Here is a 19152-nt window from a genome sequence, read left to right on the forward strand (position 1 = left end):
ATAGAAACACACAGAATGTGTGCACATAACACAAAGAAGTACTGATTAAAATATTTTTAACAATCTTGTAAAAAAAGGCCTTTCTAAGCATGGTATGCAAAACTAGAAAACAGAAAGGAAAATGTAATTACATAAAAATGAAAACCTCTACATAGGAAGAGTAAAAAGAGTATTAACAAGGTCAAGTTATAATTCATCAACTAGGAAAAACATTCAATATCTATTATATAGACAGAATGATAACATCCTTAATACACAAAAGAACTCCTATAAATCAATAAAGAAAAAAACCACCCAAATGGAAAAAAGACAGGCATTCAAAAAGAAAAAGAACAATAAACATACGAAAGTATTTTCAACCTTACTAGATCAAAGTAATCCACATTAAAGGAATTTCATTTTTTAAATCATCACAAGAGTTGAAATTGGCAAGCCTGAGGAAAAAAGCATTTTACATAATTATTCTTCAAAAAAACTCCTTGAGGGCAGAGAATGTGTCTCGTTCACTACCATATCCTCACATGTAGCATACCAGAGTCCTAACAAGACACAAATATCTGCTAATGAATAAATTATGGTACATACATATTATAATGATAGAGATCTATATTTAAAAGATACCCAGGAGCATCAAAATATGTGAGGAAAAACTGGTAAAACCGCAAGGAGAAATAGATGAATCCACTCTTATAGTTGGAGACTTTAACATCCCTCTATCAGAAATGGACAGATCCAGCAGGCAGACAATCAGTAAAGACACAGTTGAACTCAACAGCACCATCAATCAACTGGATATAATAGACATCTACAGGCTACTTCACCCAACAACAGCAGATTACACATTCTTCTCAAGTCCACATGGAATGTTCAAAGACAGACCACGTTCTGGGCCATAACACACCCCTTAACAAATTTAAAAGAACAGAAATCATACAGGGGCTGCCCTCATGGCTGAGCGGTTAAGTTTGTGTGCTCCACTTCAGCAGCCCAGGGTTTCGCCAGTTTGGATCCTGGGTGTGGACATGGCGCTGATCATCAAGCCATGTTGAGGGGGCATCCCACACAGCACAGACAGAAGGACCTACAACTAGAATATACAACTATGTACTGGGGGGCTCTGGGGAGAAGAAGAAGAAGAAGTAGAAAAAAAAAGAATAAAGATTGGCAACAGATGTTAGCTCAGGTGCCAATCTTTAAAAAAAAAGAAAAAGAAAAGAAATCATACAATGTTTGCTCTCACCACAATGGAATTAAACTAGAAATCAATAATAAAAAGATAGCTGGAAAATTCCAAAATACTTGGAGATAAACAACATATCTCTAAATAACAGGACAAAGAAAAAAATCTCACAAGAAATTTTAAAGTATTTTGAACTAAGGAAAATTAAAATATAACATCAAAACTGTGGAATACAACAACGCCAGTGCTTGCAAGGAAATTTATAGCATTGAATGTATACAGTGGAAAAAAAAGAAAGACCTAAAATCAATAATCTAAAGTTCCACCTCAGGAAACTAGAAAAAGAAGAGCAAATTAAATCTAAAGTAAGCCAAAAAAAAAAAAAAAGGAATAATAAAAATTAGGGCAGAAAGAAAGAAATCAATGGAGAACAATCAACAAAACTAAAAGTCACTTCTTTGAAAAGATCAAAAAAAATCTATAAGCCTCCAGCCAGGCTAACTAAGAAAAAAGAGAGAAGACACAATTTACCAATATCAGAAATGATAGAGGGGACATCACTACAGGTCCCATGGACGTTAAAAGGACAATAAAAGAATACTATGAACAACTCTATACTCACAAATTTATCTGACAACCTAGATGAATTGAACCAATAATTAATAACCTTCCAAAGCAGATAGCACCAAGCCCAGATGGCTTTCACTGGTGAAGTCTACCAAATATTTAAGGAAAAGATTATACCAACTCTCTACAATGTCATCCAGAAGACAGCAGCAAAGCGAATACTTCCTAACTCATTGTATGAGGCTAGCTTTACCCTAATACCAAACCAGACAAAGGCATTACAGGAAAAGGAAACTACTGACCCGTATCTCTCATAAACATACATGCAAAAATACTCAACAAAATATTAGCAAATCGAATTCAACAATGTATATAAAGAATTATATACCACAACCGAGTGGGATTTATCCCAGATATGCAAGGCTGGCTCAACATTAGAAAATAAATTAATGTAATCTATCATATCAAAATGCTAAAGAAGAAAAATTACATGATCATATCAATAGATGCAGAAAAGCATTTAACAAAATCCAACACCCATTCATTGTAAAATCTCTGAGCAAACTAAGAACAGAGGGAAACCACCTCAATTTGATTAAAAAAATCTTTAATGGGGCCAGCCCCATGGCCAAGTGGTTGACTTTGCACACTCTTCTTCGGTGGCACAGGGTTTCACCAGCTTGGATCCTGGGCGCGGACATGGCACCGCTCATCAGGCCATGCTGAGGCAGCATCCCACATGCCACAACTAGAAGGACCCACAACTAAAAACACACAACTATGTACCAAGGGGCTTTGGGGAGAAAAAGGAAAAATAAAATCTTTAAATAAAAAAATCTTCAAAAACTCTACAGCTAACATCATACTTAATGTTGAAAAACTAGAAGCTTTCCCCAACTAAGATCAAGAACAAGGCATTAATGTCCTCTCTTGCCACTGTTTTTCAACATTGTACATGAAGTCCTAGATAATGCAATAAGACAAGAAAAGGAAATAAAAGGTATATAGATTGGGAAAAAATAAAATTGTCTGTCTTCACAAATGATATGATTATCTATGGAAGAACCAACAAACAAATGCATAGAACTAATAGGTGATTACAGCAAGGTTGTAGGATACCAGGTTAATGTACAAAAGTCAATCACTTTCCTATATACCAGCAATGAACAAGTGGGAATTGAAATTAAAAACACATTTCCAGGAGGTGACATCAGCATCATGGCAGAGTGAGCTCTTCCCTTAGACTCTCTCCCTTAAGATACAACAAAAAGGACATTCAGAACCAACAGAGGACATTCACACAACAGAAAAGACATCTGAGAGACCCACGCAGCTGTATGTCTGAAGGCGGAGGTGCTGGATGCCCTAGGAGGAAGTGGAAGGAGGTAAGGGGATCTCCTCTCCCTTCCTGCAGAAACCCAGGGTGTGAGACCACATGCAGCTCTGAGAAAAGAGGGGGGAGGGTCGGAGCTCCACAAGAACACCTTCTCTCTCCAAGTTCCCTCACAGCCTGAAGGAAAGACCCACACAGAGGTGGCTAAACAGGTATCTCCATCAAGCCAGCATCCCAGGAGAGCAGATACTGAGGGCAGAGTGAGAACGCCCCAAGCATCATGCACGTAAAAGGAAGTGCCCCTCCCCCTGCCCAGTGCTCCAGCTCAGTCAGTCAGCGAGAGCTCCCATGCATACGTTAGAAAAGCAGCAGCTGTGAGCAAGCATGCCGGAAATCACAGAAGGACCCTGTCAGAACAGATTCTAAGGACAGGCACAGACACCAGAGATTGCAGTGGGCTGAAAATATACAGCTCCTGACTCCCTCCCACAGTGGCAGCAGGTAGACTCTGCAACCAAATACCATCACTATGCAAAGGCACAAACCCACACCATCAGCATATGAAGAAATATATTAATACTCCAGACCAGAAGGAAAATGACACACCCAGAAATCAATCTTAAAGGCACAGAAATTTACAATCTAAATGACAGAGAATTCAAAATCCATCATAACAAAACCTAATCAGTTAAAAGAAAATACAGATAGACAGTTCAATGAAATCAGGAACAAAATTAACGAACAGAGGGAATTCTTCACAAAAGGGATTTAAACTATAAAGAAAAACCAATGAGAAATGTTGGAGATGAAAAACACAATGAGTGAGATAAAGAAAAATCTAGACTCCGTAACAACAGAGCTGACATTACAGAGGACAGACTCAGCAGTGTGGACGACAGGAGTATAGAAATGTTTGGGATGGAGGAGAAGAGACAACCAAGAATAGAAGGAAATAAATAAATTCTCCAAGAAATACCTACTTAATTAGGAAATGCAACATAAAAAATGATAGGTATTTCAGAAGAAGAATGGAGCAAAAAGCTTGTTAGAAGAATTAATAGCTGAGAACTTCCCAAACCTGGGGAAGGAGCTGGAAGCACAAGTAAAAGAAGATAACAGAACTCCTAATTATATCAATGTAAAAACACCTTCTCCAAGGCATATAGAAGTAAAACTGGCAAAAGTTAATGACAAAGAAAAAATACTAAGGGCAGCAAGGCAGAAAAAAATAACCTACAAAGGAACCCCTATGGGGCGTTTAGCAGATTTATCAGCAGAAACCTTCCAAGCTAGGAGAAAGAGGAATGATATATTCAAAACTCTGAAAGACAAGCATTTTCAGGCAAGAATACTCTACCCAGTGAAAATATCCTTCAGAGATGATGGAGAAATAAGAACTTTCCCAGATAAACAAAAGCTGAGGGAGCTCACTGCCACAAGACCTCCACTAAAAGAAATGTTCGAGAAGGCCCTCACACCTGAAAAAAAGAGTTTACAAAGCCTTGAGCAAGGAGATAAACAGGCAGACAAGATCAGAAAATTGCAGCTCTCTATCAGAACAGGTGAGCAAACAATTATAACATTAAAGATAAAAGGAAGGAAAATAGCAAAAATAAACATAATCTTGTCATTTTAACCAGAAACTCACAACACAAGACAGAATAAGTTGTGACAACAGTAACTTAGAGGGGAAGAGAAAGGGATGGAATTGGCTTAGACTAAGGAAATAAGAGGCTATCAGAGGGGCCAGCCCATTGCCAAGTGGCTAAGTTCACGTACCCCACTTCGGCAGCCCAGGGTTTCACAGGTTCAGATCCTGGGTGCAGACCTAGCGCTGCTCATCAAGCCATGCTGAGGTGTCGTCCCACATATCAGAACTAGAAGGACCTACAACTAGAATACACAACTATGTACTGGGAGCTTTGGGGAGAAGAAGAAAAAGAAAAGATTGGCAACAGATTTTACCTCAGGGCCAATCTAAAAAAAAAAGAGGCTATCAGAAAATGGACTATCTCATCTACAAGATTTTTTACACAAACCTCACGGTAACAACTAAACAAATAGTCAGAACAGGGACACAAATAACAAATAAGGAGAAAACTGAGAAAACCATCATAGAGAACTACCAAACTGAATTGGTAGTCTGAAATGTATGGGACAAGAAACAAGGGAAATACAGAACAACTGGGAAACGAATGATAAAGTAGCAGCATTAAGCCCTCATATATCAAAAATCACTCTAAATGTAAATGGATTGAATTCTCCAATCAAAAGACACAGAGTGGAGGGATAATTTAAAAAACAAGACCCAATAATATGCTTCCTCCAGGAAACACATCTCAGCTCCAATGACAAACATAGGCTCAGAGTGAAGGGAAGGAAGATAATACTCCAAGCTAAGGGTGAACAAGAGAAAGCAGGTGTTACCATACTTATATCAGACAGAGTAGACTTCAAGGTAAAATAGGCAATGAGAGACAAAGAGGGGCAGTATATAATGATAAAAAGGACACTCCACCAAGAAGACATAACACTTACAAATATTTATGCACCCAACACAGGAGCAGCAAAGTACATAAACTATTAACAAACCTAAAAGGAGATATTAACAACAACACAATAATAGTAGGGGACCTCAACACCCCACTTACATCAATGGATAGCTCATCCAGACAGAAAGTCATCAAGGCAATAGTGGATTTAAGTGAAAAACCAGGCCAGATGGACTTTATAAATATATATGGACTTTATAGATACATATTGAACCAGGAATGCAGGGATGGTTCAACATCCACAAACCAATCAATGTGATACATTACATTAACAAAATGAGGGATAAAAACCACATGATCATCTCAATAGATACAGAGAAAGCATGTGACGAGACCCAACATCCATTTATGATAAAAACTCTCAATAAAATGTGTATAGAAGGAAAGTACCTCAACATAATAAAGACCATGTATGACAAACCCACAGCCAACATCATACTCAACGGGGAAAAACTGAAAGCCAGGAAAGAGACAAGGGTGCCCACTCTCACAACTCCTATTCAATATAGTCCTGGAGGTTTTGGCCAGAGCAATTAGGCAAGAAAAAGAAATAAAAGGAATCCAAATAGGCAATGAAGAAGTGAAACTCACTGTTTGCAGATGACATGATTTTACACACAGAATACCCTGAAGAATCCATTGGAAAACCACCAGAAATAATCAACAACCACAGCAAAGTTCCAGTGTACAAAATCAACTTACAAAAATCATTTGCATTTCTATACTCTAATGACGAACTAACAGAAAGAGAACTCAAGAATACAATCCCACTTATAATCGCAACAAAAAGAATAAAATACCTAGGAATAAATTTAACCAAGGAGGCTAAAGACCAATACAATGAAAACTATAAGACATTACTGAAAGAAAATGATGATGACATAAAGAAATGAAACAATATTCCATGCACGTGGATTAATAAAGTTTATTAATTACAAACAAAAATAGCTATCCAGGACATAGAGTGAGAAAAAAAGAGAACAGCATGAATACAATTTATGCATCTCTATACATACATATTATGTACATATATACATACGCCCCTACACACACATATACAATACATGCATAAAAGAATGCCTAGAAGTCCATAATGTTAAAAGTGGAAATCTCTAAGTGATGAAATGTCATTTTTACTTTCTTTTTTCTACTTCTCTTTATTATTTAAATGGTTTATTTACACAGAGCCTCTTTTAAAATAACACAATCATTCAAAAATAAATTGCTCAAATGAAAAATTTAATACATAAAATTACAAATGTGCCCACGTTATGTTAAATTCTAACGAAACAGTTCAAACTGCTCAACTAGGAAATTTACAGAGAAGACATTCTATTATAAAATTCCTCAACAGCCTATAAGCAAGATCAAAACACTGAGACAACGTGCTTTTTCCTTTTGAAGATACACAACTTGATTCTTGTGGTTCTTAAAGACATCAGATTCAGCTATTTAGTCATGGAGAAAACTTAACTTTCTCAAAGTAATTCCCCAGAGCAGGGGAATTTTATAGCTAAATAAAGTGACTTGGCGAATATCTCTTGTTAACTCATAATTTTTGTCTCTCCTTAAAATAAATGTGGTGAGATTCGGAAAGAGGAAAAAGAATAAATTAATACTTGAGTCCCTTCAATCTACTAAAATATTTTCTTTATATTTGTGTGAAATAAGCCAAGGAAAGACAAGACAAACAGCACTTTTAGTTTAACTACAAATGAGCAAAAGACACAAATGGAGAAAACCACAATGAACTTTAGGAGGAGTAGTCTCATCACAAGATTCTAAATTATCCTCACCCACAAATTCCCTTTCCAAAAGCTTTCCTGATTTTTTAAAAAATAAAAAGCAAATTAGGGGCCGGCCCCGTGGCTGGGTGGTTAAGTTCGCATGCTGCGCTTCAGCGGCCCAGCGTTTCTCCAGTTTGGATGCCGGGTGCGGACATGGCACCACTCACCAAGCCATGCTGAGGCGGCATCCTGCATGCCACAACTAGAAGGACCCACAATTAAAAATACACAACTATGTACCAGGGGGCTTTGGGAGAAAAAGGAAAAATAAAATCTTTGAAAAAAAATTAAAATTCATTTGTCTATCAAGTATAAAGTGAAGTGATGATTTACCAACTATCCAGTATATTTCAACCTCCTCTGGTACCTAAAATACCTAGTTTGACTGCCCCAATGATCAAACTGATACTCTGAAATTCTTACTTATTTTACATAGTCTTGTCAGAGCACTGGTCTGGAAAACCATCAAAATAGCATTCTTCACAATTTCCAAACGCTTTTTAGAAGGGATTTATGGTTTCTAAAAACTTTAAAGAAATTCGTAACTCCTTTTTCAAGTAGATTTTCTTTACTAATGCATACTACAACAAATCTTACCATCCACCATTTCAGTATTTCTGTTCACAGTTTACAATCTGACAAACCCACTTTTAATTGAAAGATAATAGCATTAAAGAGGAGAAAACTCTATTTTATCTCAGTAAACACAGATAAAGCTACCAGATGAGGTTTATTCCTAACTTTATTATTAATGACGCAAAAAGCAGAGTGAAGACTAAGCAGAGTTCTTTTGGAAGGCAGGGCTACGACATCTGACATGAAAATCACCGATGGAGACCCAGATGTCATTTTTAGAGAGTCACTTTTCTAACCACAACCACATTAAGACAGTCGATAAATTATAAACTGATAAATGTAAAGGGTAATCAAATCAATGTCCTTGAAGGGCAGAGGAAAGTAACCAGCCTCTCCCATACGGCAACAGACAGAATATTTTATCCACTGAGGATTTAAAGCCAACTAAAAGCTCCTGACAGACAAACTTTAGGGACTGATTCCACAGAATCTCTCTCAGTCACACAGCACAACCGATAAAAACACTGCAGACTTCCGGGGTTTGTATATGCTTGGGCACCTTCCCCAAATGGTTTTCTGCAGCAAGATGAAATACAGCTATTGATTTCAAATTTTTGATATGCTTTTAGCTATACCATCAAATAAAGTGAACTGTGAATTTTTCATCTACTGTAACCTTCTCTACCTGGTTGCATTTTTAGTAACAAATACCAATCCTTTGTCTGACCTTGAGTGTCTCTCCATACATTGGTCTGTCATCTCTGCTCTCTTATTTCTTCTCTGCATCTCAGTTCTTTGTTTACAGAAACATCAATTATTGTATCCATTTCTATTCCCTCTCTTTTCCTATATTTGCAAATCTTCTATCATCATGCACGTTGTGAACTCAGAGTCTAAAAGTGTTCAGTTTGTAAACCCAGCATGCTATTAAAAAAAAAAGTGGCAAATATGAATAAAGGGAGAGAACTGGTAACATTTATTTGGATTGTCCCCTTTCAGAGCTAACTAAGGCAAAGTGGATGGCAGTAAAAGATAAAGACCAAAAGAATGAGAAAAGGAACAGCAACATAATACAGGCAGGACACACATATCTAGAAACTGGCTTTTAAAAAAGGAATAGAGAGCTGATAGCAAAAACACTAATGCCATTTTGCCTCAAGGATACATCTTACAAGCATTCTTAAGACTCCTCAGGATCACATCCTCCAGTTAAAAACAATAAATCAATGCACACCTACTTTACAATGATGACGTAAATAAAATGTACTGCTTAAAGCATTCTCCTCTTAATTCTAAAAAGTAAAACATGTGGAACAAACTAAGTACTGAGCAGACATTCATTCACCCTCACACATGACTTGCATCAACTTCCTAGAGAAAAAAATCTCCACTTGGGCAGCACTGAGCACAACATGTTCACAGACTGTAAAGACGTCATCATAACCAACCTAAATGGCACAAGAGGAGTTTAAATTACCTCAATCATTTACTTAAAGACCTCAATAAGAATCAGTGATATCTGGGCTGTCTCAGGCACTTCTTGATCTTATCTCTAAGAAGAACGGAATATTTACTATAGTCTGATAAATGAACTTTAATTATGTCAGGAACTTAGTAACCTCTGATGAGTCCAAGGCACGTGTGACTGTTTGTAGCCACCATACTTTAAAACGCAACTTTGTGAGCTGCAAAATTATGCAGTCTACATATAAGAAGTAACATACTGGGTCAAATCATTTAATCAACAAAATAAACTTAACCTCTACAAGAACTGAAGGATGTCAGAATCTCAGGATTGAAAGGGAACTTACAAAGCATCTCCTAAGTAGAAGGTAGTAATTAGCAACATTTCTTGACCACTTTCTCACACAATACACTCCAATCTATCAGTAATCTCTGCTAACCTTCAGCGCTTGGGGAGGAGCAGTGAAAGAAAATGCGTAAACTTAAAAGATCGAAAAAAATATCACTCCCATCCCCAGCAGTCTTATCTGCTCTCTCGTTCAGACTCACTAATCGGGTTCAAACATCCGTACAGCAGAGATCTCCTTTACAACATCCTTGCCAAGTGCATTCACCCCGCCTCTGAGTGAGCACTTGTAGAACAGAGAGCTCAGGACTTAATGAGCTCTGTACAGAGCTGAAAATACAGCTGTTAGTTTAAAAGCCTGATAATGTTTTAAACTATTTTTTCTCCACTAACACAGCTGTTCTAGAGCATCCATATAACTACATGATACCGGCTAATTTTAAATAACTACACTTGCTAGAAAGATATATGGAACGAAAAATCTGTGTTCTTACAATTTCCACTAACTGGTCTTGGTTGCGCCCTCTGAAATGAATCCCTTTTCCATTTGATAGCCCACCAGATATTTAAAGACATTCCTCCTACTCCTCCTCCCTCCATCATCTCTCTTCCACATTAAATATACTCAACTCCTGGGGGCCGGCCCCATGGCCGAGTGGTTAAGTTTGTGTACTCAGCTTCTGCGGTCCAGGGTTTCACCGGTTCAGATCCTGGGCGTGGACATGGCACTGCTCATCAGGTCATGCTGAGGCAGCATCCCACATGCCACAACTAGAAGGACCCACAACTAAAATATACAACTAGGTACCAGGGGGCTTTGGGGAGAAAAAGGAAAAATAAAATCTTTAAAAGTAAATTCTCAATTCCTTCAGTTAGAAGAGTGTTACATGAGTACTAATGAGGGCCTCAGTCAGGCTACTGGTAAGTGAGTAAGAAATGAGGAGACCTAAGCAATGAGCTGAGCTGGTAGAACTGGCAACATCATACAAATGTATGAATGGGGCCATGCCCACACACAGGAGAGACTAAAGTGCCTCTGAGATCCCAGGTCTGATGTCTAGGAGGCTAACAAGGGCTAACAATGCCTTTAACAGAAACAGGGAACCCAAATTCGGTATGGGAAGACAGCGAATTTAGTTTGAGACACACTGATTTTGAGGTCTGTAACAAGTAAACGTGGGTAAGATCTTTCCCAAGTCCCATTCCATTAGTTACTTTTGCCCAGAAAAAGCTGTGTCTGTATTATTGAGACTAGTAATTATATGTCATTTAAACACAAAATGTCTTATTTATTCATTCATGAAGTATTGGAGTAGTTACTTCTCTAAGGCACTGTCAGAGAATCATTGAGCCATCAAACCCAGTTCCTGTCCTCATTAACCTTATATTCTAATAATCAAGATATTTATAACTAACCAGAACTCAAGACAATGTGGTTATGTCTCACAAGGGAAATAAAAAGTCTTATAATTATTAAGAGAAGTATTTTTCTTCTTTCCAATGAGAATGTTCACATATGAAAAACATCACAGGGGAACACATTGTCACCACTGGCATTCTTCAAATATGAAGAACAAGGACATACAAATAACATAAATCTTTTTATTCTGGGTATAAATACAGGAAAACACTAGCCATATTTCTCATGAATGAGTTAAAGTACTCTCAACAACTATGTCTACTGTTAAAGATTAATGCTTGAATTGTATTATCAGTCAAAAGAAGAGCATTGTTTAAAATGTTCACCAACAGAATTGTTTTCGCTTATAAACTGATGTCCTTTTTCTCATCATTTCTAATATTAAATAATATATCAATTTGAAAATAGAGCTACAAGTTTAAAGCCTTGCAAATATAAAAACTACATATCCTCTATCTGATATAACTGTTTTAGAGTTCCCTATAACTATATATTATGATAAAGTTTTAAATTATTATGTCCACTTTAGTAGTTTTACAAATAACTGATTTTACAGAAAGAATCTATTAAAAAGTAGTTTAGTAGCAACTTAACTATATTTTAAATTGATAACATAATCACACAGAAAAAATAATTCAAATAACTTTGAACACCTACTTTCACTATACATCTTTAGTGGGATATATTCTAAGGACATAAAATGGCAAAGAAATCTTCAGTTGGTAAATCTTTTGTCGGAGGAAGTATCAGTATGGTAATTCCAAAATCATCTTATGTGTGTTGTAGGACAGATTAGATGAGTAAATATATTGGTATGGTTGGGAATCAGAAGTTTCCCTGTAGGAAAAGGGAGATACAAATACGAACTGAGGGAAAGTGAAGACGAACCCTATAGTTTTGAATTATAAGTGAAGGTATCCTATAAACTCATGATTTCTTTTTAAAAAAGTACTTTTGTGTGTGTCCATTTAAAGGACCTATAAACAATGATACTCTAGTAGCAATGAGTATATTCAATGCCCAAATCTTAGTTTCTAAGTACCATTCCCCACTAAAATGATCAAGAACTCCATGGTAAATGACAGACTCCAGGACTTGAGCAGGGAACATACAAGGTGAGCCTGGAACATCTTATTGTATGAAAAAGTAAGAATGTGTCCAATACCAATGTGGACATACACAAAGTCCAGAAGAGCCAGTTTGAAGGGACTAACCAAATTTGAGATAATTTAATCACCAAAAAAAGAATAATGGTAACATTATAACACAGTGGGTAAATTTTTTCTAAAAGAATCCCTGGGTAGACAGTGATACTAAAATAAAAGGAGAGAGGAGGAATAGCTTCCTTAGAGAAGACAGCCAGCAAATGTGTAGGACTGAGAGAACTGGGACCACTATTTGGCAACAATCAATGCAATGATTGATTCAGGCAAGGATCTTCAACAGCTACTAAAACCACTGGATAGAAAAAAATTGTTGGAAAACAGAATATCCAATGATCTCAAAGTATCACCCCCACAGATTAATTACTAAGTAAAAAAGGAAAAAGATATTTTAGAACGTAGAAATCTGGCTGACCTAAGTGACTGATCTTAACCAGACCAATAAAGGGGCAAACTATCATTATATTACTCCTGATGTACTGAAATGGAAAGTCTACAATATATCCTATGTAGTAGTCTCAAAAAAAATTGTAACCTGAAACTGTGAGGCAACACTCAGACAAATTCATTTTCTGAGGCATTCTACAAAACAATTGGCCTACATTCTTCAAAAACATCAATGTCTTGAAAGACCAAAAAAAAGGAAGGAAGGAAGGAAAGAGGAAAAAGAAAAGGTGGGGATTGTTCTAGATAAAAGAAAACAGAGGGGCCAGCCCGGTGGTGTAGTGGTAAAGTTCACGCACTCCGCTTTGGCATCCCCAGTTTCAGGGTTCAGATCCCGGGCATGCACCTACACACCACTCATCAAGCCAGTCTGTGGCTGCATCCCACAGACAAAATAGAGGAAGATTGGCACAGATGTTAGCTCAGGGCCTATCTTCCTCAAGCAAAAAAAAAAGAGAGAGAGAGACTGGCAAGAGATGTTATCTCAGGGCCAGTCTTCCTCACCAAAATAAAGAAAGAAAGAAAGAAAGAAAAGAAAATAGAAAGACATGACAACTAAATACAATTTATAATCTCTGATTGGATTCAGTATTTAAAAAAAAAAAAAACTATAAGAGACATTACTGGAACACTTGGGGAAACGAATTTTTTAATACAGCCTGTACATTAGATGATATTATCACATCAAGGTTAAATTATTTGGGTATGCTAATGGCATTATAGTTACGCAGGAGATATCCTAGTTCTTAGGAGATGCATGATGAAGTATTAAGGAGTGAAGTGTCAGAATGCCTCCACCTTACTTTCAAATGGTGTATGTAGCAAGGAAAAAAAATGTGCGAGTGTGCTTGTGTGTGCGCGCATTGAGAGAGAGAAAGCAAATGAGGTATAACGTTAACAACCAGCGAATCAAAGTGAAGGATATACAGGGTATTTGTTGTACTACTTTTTCAACTTTTTTTTACAGGTTTGAAACTTAAGTTGGTGGAAACACGCAGGGAGGAAAAGAAGTTGACTTTAGAGCAGCCTGAGACTTTATAAAGTCTAACCACATCTTCACTTTGCCCATAAGAGCTTAAAAACGAGTACAAGCCCTCCACCGCTAATTTCCTACGGCTGTAGACTAAACATAACCTCTGATGAGAACTCTGTGAGCGATGACGCGTGCTGACTCATCTGGGACACTTACGAAAAAGTAAAGCTATCTTTATGTAACATTTTCTCCAAATATAACTACCAAACAAACTTCTTCAATTAAGATCTATTTGCTATAAGGAACTCTAAAATTAAAATGTTGTCACAGAAGACATGTCCAGATGATCTCAGACCCCATCTCACTACGATAATAGGAGACACAAGCTGTACCAGGAATTTTGTTACCCTATGCACATAGATCATCTCATTTAATCCTCACAACAACTCTACAAGGCAAGCACCATTATTATCCTCATTTTATAGACAAAAACAACAACAAAAGCTTGGAAAGACTAAATAACTTCTGCAAGGTCATACTGCTAGCAAATAGCAAAACACACCTTGAATCCAGGAAGGCTGACTCCAAAACCCATGCTCTTTCCTCTACACACTCTACTGCTTAAAAGTAAAATTTAAATAATAAAGTGATTGTACTGATTAAATATCTATCAACAATTACACAAAGGAGAGCTTTCAAAGAAAAATCACAATAGGTGTTTTTCCCCTAACACATATTTATATTTGAATGAATGAAGTTAGAATTTAACCGGACGCCCTATTTACTGCCAAATCCCAAGCAAAAATAAAGATGACATATAATTGCATTACTCAGTCACCTTGTTACATATATGGCTGACTATGTTACATACAAATTCAAAACAAATACCAACATATTTCCAAATGCTTTCATCTAGAACTTTTTCCCTGCACACTCAAGAAAAAAATACTGAAAAAACTTATTTCAGGTACACCATTCCTGAAATATACTTAACCGAAACAATGACATAAAAGGAAAAAGAGAATAACTATAAAATTAACCTTGAACACTGACGCCACAATAAAAAATATTAACAAACAAAGCACGTTCCTCCAAACCTGGTTATCTTACTATGTTCTCTATCTCAGCGAACTGTACCACAATGCATCCAGTTACATAAGCCAAAAAGCTAGCGATGGTCAATGGCACCCTCCTCTCCCTCACTCCTCATCTCCAATGCGCCACCCCATCCCACCTCCTAAACATCTCTGAAATCCAGCCTCTTCCATCTATCTTCACCACCACTCGTCCAAGACGCCCTCTCTCAGCTGGCCTCTCCCCATGCACACTCTTATCTCCTCTGTAGAGCATCAAGTCCTCTTCATAGCACTTACAATAGCTGCAACTTAAACCTCTGCAATGGAATATTTGATTTACATCTGCCTCCCCTGTTACACAATAAGTTCTATGAGGAAAGAGACTGAATCTACTCACCAATATATCACTACGGCCTAGGAGAGTGCCTAGTAAGTTAACAAAAGCTAAATGATTGAATGAATGTCAAACATTACAAATTTATTTATAAATAGTCCAAAAAAATAAAGGGTTATAAGGCTCACCAATCATTATAAAGAATATCTTATTTCACCATTTCTAAATCATACATGTTTACATTTTAACTCTGAAACTGAATACATCCTACAGTTGACAATCTTTGTTTAAGTGGCAATATTTTTTTCTTTCATTGTGATTCATAAAATAATAGTGCATCTCGGAATTTTTTTAAAAAATCTCATGATTTGACGAAATAGGTAACTCTACGACATACCTGATCCACTCAGTTCAAATCTGGTAAGTTAGCCTCCCCTCTCCTTTGGCCACCACCCTACTCCCAACATCCAATAACTAACAGAGCCTAACTGGTTCTCTCACCAACAGTTACCCATTCCTTTCTTCCATTCCCACTATAACACTAGATCTAACTCCTCACTGCCTCAGATCTGAACCCTTTTCATAGCTTCATTCATTTAAACGTTTGTTTCAATTTCAACCATCCCTGCACCTACTATGTGAAGGAAACTGAAGATAAAAGCAGTCTGGTTACCTGTCCCTCCCTCTAATCTCTCCTGCAATTCAGAATTTTGTTCATTTTATGCCTCAAGCTAGAATTACTTTCCACTTTCTACCTACCAAATCCCTTGCTACTCAAGTTCTAGATCAAATCTCATCTTCCCCAAGAAGTCTTTCCTAGTTTATCTCTCTTTCCAACTTTAACATTCTAAAGTACATAAAATCTAACGCACATTAGCTACATTTCCTGCTTCTTGAAGACAAGAAGCACTCTCATACATTCCGCTGGAGCATAAGTAAGCTCCCTGAGAACAGAGACTTTGTCTCTTTTGCTCACTGTTCCATCCCCGCACCTAGAAGAGTATCTGCTCAGCAAATATTTATCACATTAATGCTCTTTACATATGCCAGGGTAGAGAACAAATCTTTGCAGCTGTGATACAGAGGGAAGAGTCAAAAAGAACTGAACTAAATGACTTGAACTCTGAGCTCCAGTTTCTTCACCTACTAAATGTAAACAATATTCAATAGCTCACTGAGCTGTTACAACAAATAAATGCAATAATGCCTTAATAGCATCTAGGACAGAGCTGAGGACCAGAGGATGCTCTCAAGGTTTTGATGATTTTGTGACAATAAAGAGTAAAAAGTATTCAATAAATGCCTACTAAGTGAAGAAAATCTCAGGAAAAATATAAAAAGTCTGAGTAATGTCTGGCCTCTTATCATTTATCCAATAAAGAATTCCATGAGTGAATTAATTTTGAAATATTATACATTTTGCCCCTAATCTTAAGCATGGCTGAAACCATTTCTGATTAATTAGGAATAATCCCAATTTGACAGAGTAACAATATTAATATTTATATTTTACTGACACATATAGATTGTATTTGACAGTTTAAAGAAGATTTTACTATTAAATTTCTATACTGCAATAATCAGAATAGAAAAAAAGCTGCAAACTTGAGTTACATGGTCCCCAGAAAGCCAGGAAGTACAAAAATGTCTGTCTACAAAACATTAGTGAACAGTATACAAGGATGTTTTACCAAATCTATGAAAATACATAGAAATACCTCATAAACAATTAAAACAAATAAGTTTTCCAATATATTGCATTCCATTTTACAGAAAAAGAGCATCAGTTAAATGGTTTTTAAACCCTTCTTACTAAACTATACCATTCCTTACATTGCCAACTTTTTTACTCTAAACAGTTCTCAAAACTTGAGAAAATGAACAGATAATTAACTCACTGTATATCCCATTATTGAACTAATTAGAAACTTTTCCTTGTTGGGGCAAGCAGCTGTATTCATCTGCAAATTGGAACCTCCACAGATTACCTTTCAAAGCTTTTCCAATCCCTCTGGGTACTTTCAGTGACTCAGAACCTAAATTACGACCACAAGCAACCAAGGAGGAAAGCGCATTTCCCTGTGCTTGTCTGCTATTAACTGACGCAAAATCACTGCAGAAACTCGCCCGGGGACATCCGTCCCAAGCGAGAATGAGAAACAGAGACCCCACCTAAGTGGACACGGAGAGCTGCAGGACGAGGCGCTCGCCTCCAACTGGGGGCGGCGCACACCTGTGGGAAAGTCATCACTCCAAACCGAGGACGCCAGCCAGCCAAGCTCGGGGACCAGAAACGCAGCGAGCGGCGCGCCGTGCCCGCCGGCCCAGAGCGGGCTCGACGGCGCCCCCGGGGCCGCGCAGGGCCGGAGCGGAGGGAGCGGGGGACACCGAGGGGCCGGGGACGGAGGAGCTGGGGGGCAGAGGGACCGGGGAGTGGGGCCGGGGTGCCTACGGGCTGGGGGCAGAGGACACCGAGGGGCCGGGGAGAAGGGGCCGGGGAGGTGGGGCTGGCGGGGAGGACACCGAGGAGACTGAGGGGCCGGGGCGGAGGAGCTGGGGGCGGAGGGGCCGGGGTGCTTACGGGCTGGGGGCAGAGGACACCGAGGGGCCGGGGGCGGAGGAGCTGGGGGGCAGGGGACACCGATGGGCCGGGGAGGTGGGGCTGGGGGCGGAGGACACCGAGGGGCGACCGCGGAGAGCGCGCCCGGGTGGAAGCCCTAGCGGGGCCGAAGGCAGAAGAGTCGAGGGCAAGACTGACATCTCGGCGTCCGATTTGGGTTCTGTTTCCTTTCCTCTTTCTTTTTGCTTTTTCTAATGGGGAGAAACAGGGAAGGAGCTAAAAGAAGGCGACTGCTCAGGGAAGCCCTCCGAGAAGCCACCGGGCGCGGGGACAGCCGCCCGCAGGCCGGCTCCCGTCCGCCGGCGGCGCAGCCCGGGAGGGCGAGGGCTCGCGACAGGGGACACGAGGAGCAGGGGCGAGCGCGGGCGGGCACGAGAGGACAAGCGACACGAGGAGCGGGGACGGGGGCGCCGAGACCGCACGGAGCCCGCGGTCGCCACAGGAGCCCCGCGGGCAGGCCCCCGAGGGACGCCAGGACCAGAGATGCTGAGGCCCAACCTTCCCCGACTCCGCAGCCGCGGGCCAGCCTCTCACCGAGATAAGGAGACGCGTGAAAACGTGCCGGCGCCGCCGACCCGGGACACGTCCCAGCGCCACAGCTGCCGCCACGGCAGCCGCCACACCACGCAGACGCTCCCGCCTCGGCGCCGCGGCCGGCCGCCCTCGCGCTCCCTCGCGGCCACCGTAATCCCAGCACCGCCTCTTCTCCACCCGGCGGGTGGGCTACTTCCGGCTCCGGAGCCTTCCGCCAGCGGCGGCGGTAGCGGCAGCCTCCACGCCTCTTGCTCCGCTTCCCTCGTCCACCCTTTTTCCCTCTGTTCGCCATTCCAGAATCTAAGTCATCACTGCGGCAAGCGCAGGACCGAGGGAGAGTGCCCACCTGGAAGCGGCGTCTCAGACAAATCACACTAGGCCCGCCGTGAGTTTCCGTTGGACAATTGAACTTCAACTCCCAGCATGCCGTGCGACACCACGCCCTCTCCTGGGGCGCCGGAACTACAAGATCCAGCATGCACTGCGCTCTCCATTCTTCTCTCTCCCCCTGACACCCGCAAAGTGCAATGCGATTTCAAAGTCCTCGTTAAATCTCGTAGACTAACGTAGACCTTCTCACCAAGCCCAACTTTGGTAAAAGCACCAGTATTCCCCCTATTCCGTTGTGAAGGTACTCTAAGCCAAACTATGGTTGGAGCAGTAGGTAAATATTTGTGAAGTATCAAGGAATGTGTGCGCTCATTCTCCACATTCAGCTCATTTTCGAGGATTGAAACACAGGACCGTCTACAAAGGCTTTTTATGAAATGGAAATTTTTATCC

General features: G+C 39.6%; 1 protein-coding gene across 30 annotated transcripts in view; it reads right to left on the bottom strand.

The window, feature by feature from the left end:
* ATG4C (autophagy related 4C cysteine peptidase) overlaps positions 1-18815 on the bottom strand; it is a 155472-nt gene extending 136657 nt beyond the window's left edge. For 14 of the 30 annotated variants that reach the window (XR_011532363.1, XM_070591893.1, XM_070591917.1 and 11 more), the window contains exon 1: positions 18370-18510. The gene's annotated coding sequence lies outside the window, so the exon portion shown is untranslated. Of the gene's footprint in view, positions 1-11882; positions 12063-17387; positions 18158-18369; positions 18528-18715 lie in introns of those variants that run through there. The other 16 variants (XM_070591894.1, XM_070591899.1, XM_070591912.1 and 13 more) reach the window with 11 other exon arrangements.
* Between the last annotated feature and the right edge of the window lie 337 nt (positions 18816-19152).

Source organism: Equus przewalskii, chromosome 24 (genome assembly GCF_037783145.1).
Source record: "Equus przewalskii isolate Varuska chromosome 24, EquPr2, whole genome shotgun sequence".
NCBI lineage: Eukaryota > Metazoa > Chordata > Mammalia > Perissodactyla > Equidae > Equus > Equus przewalskii.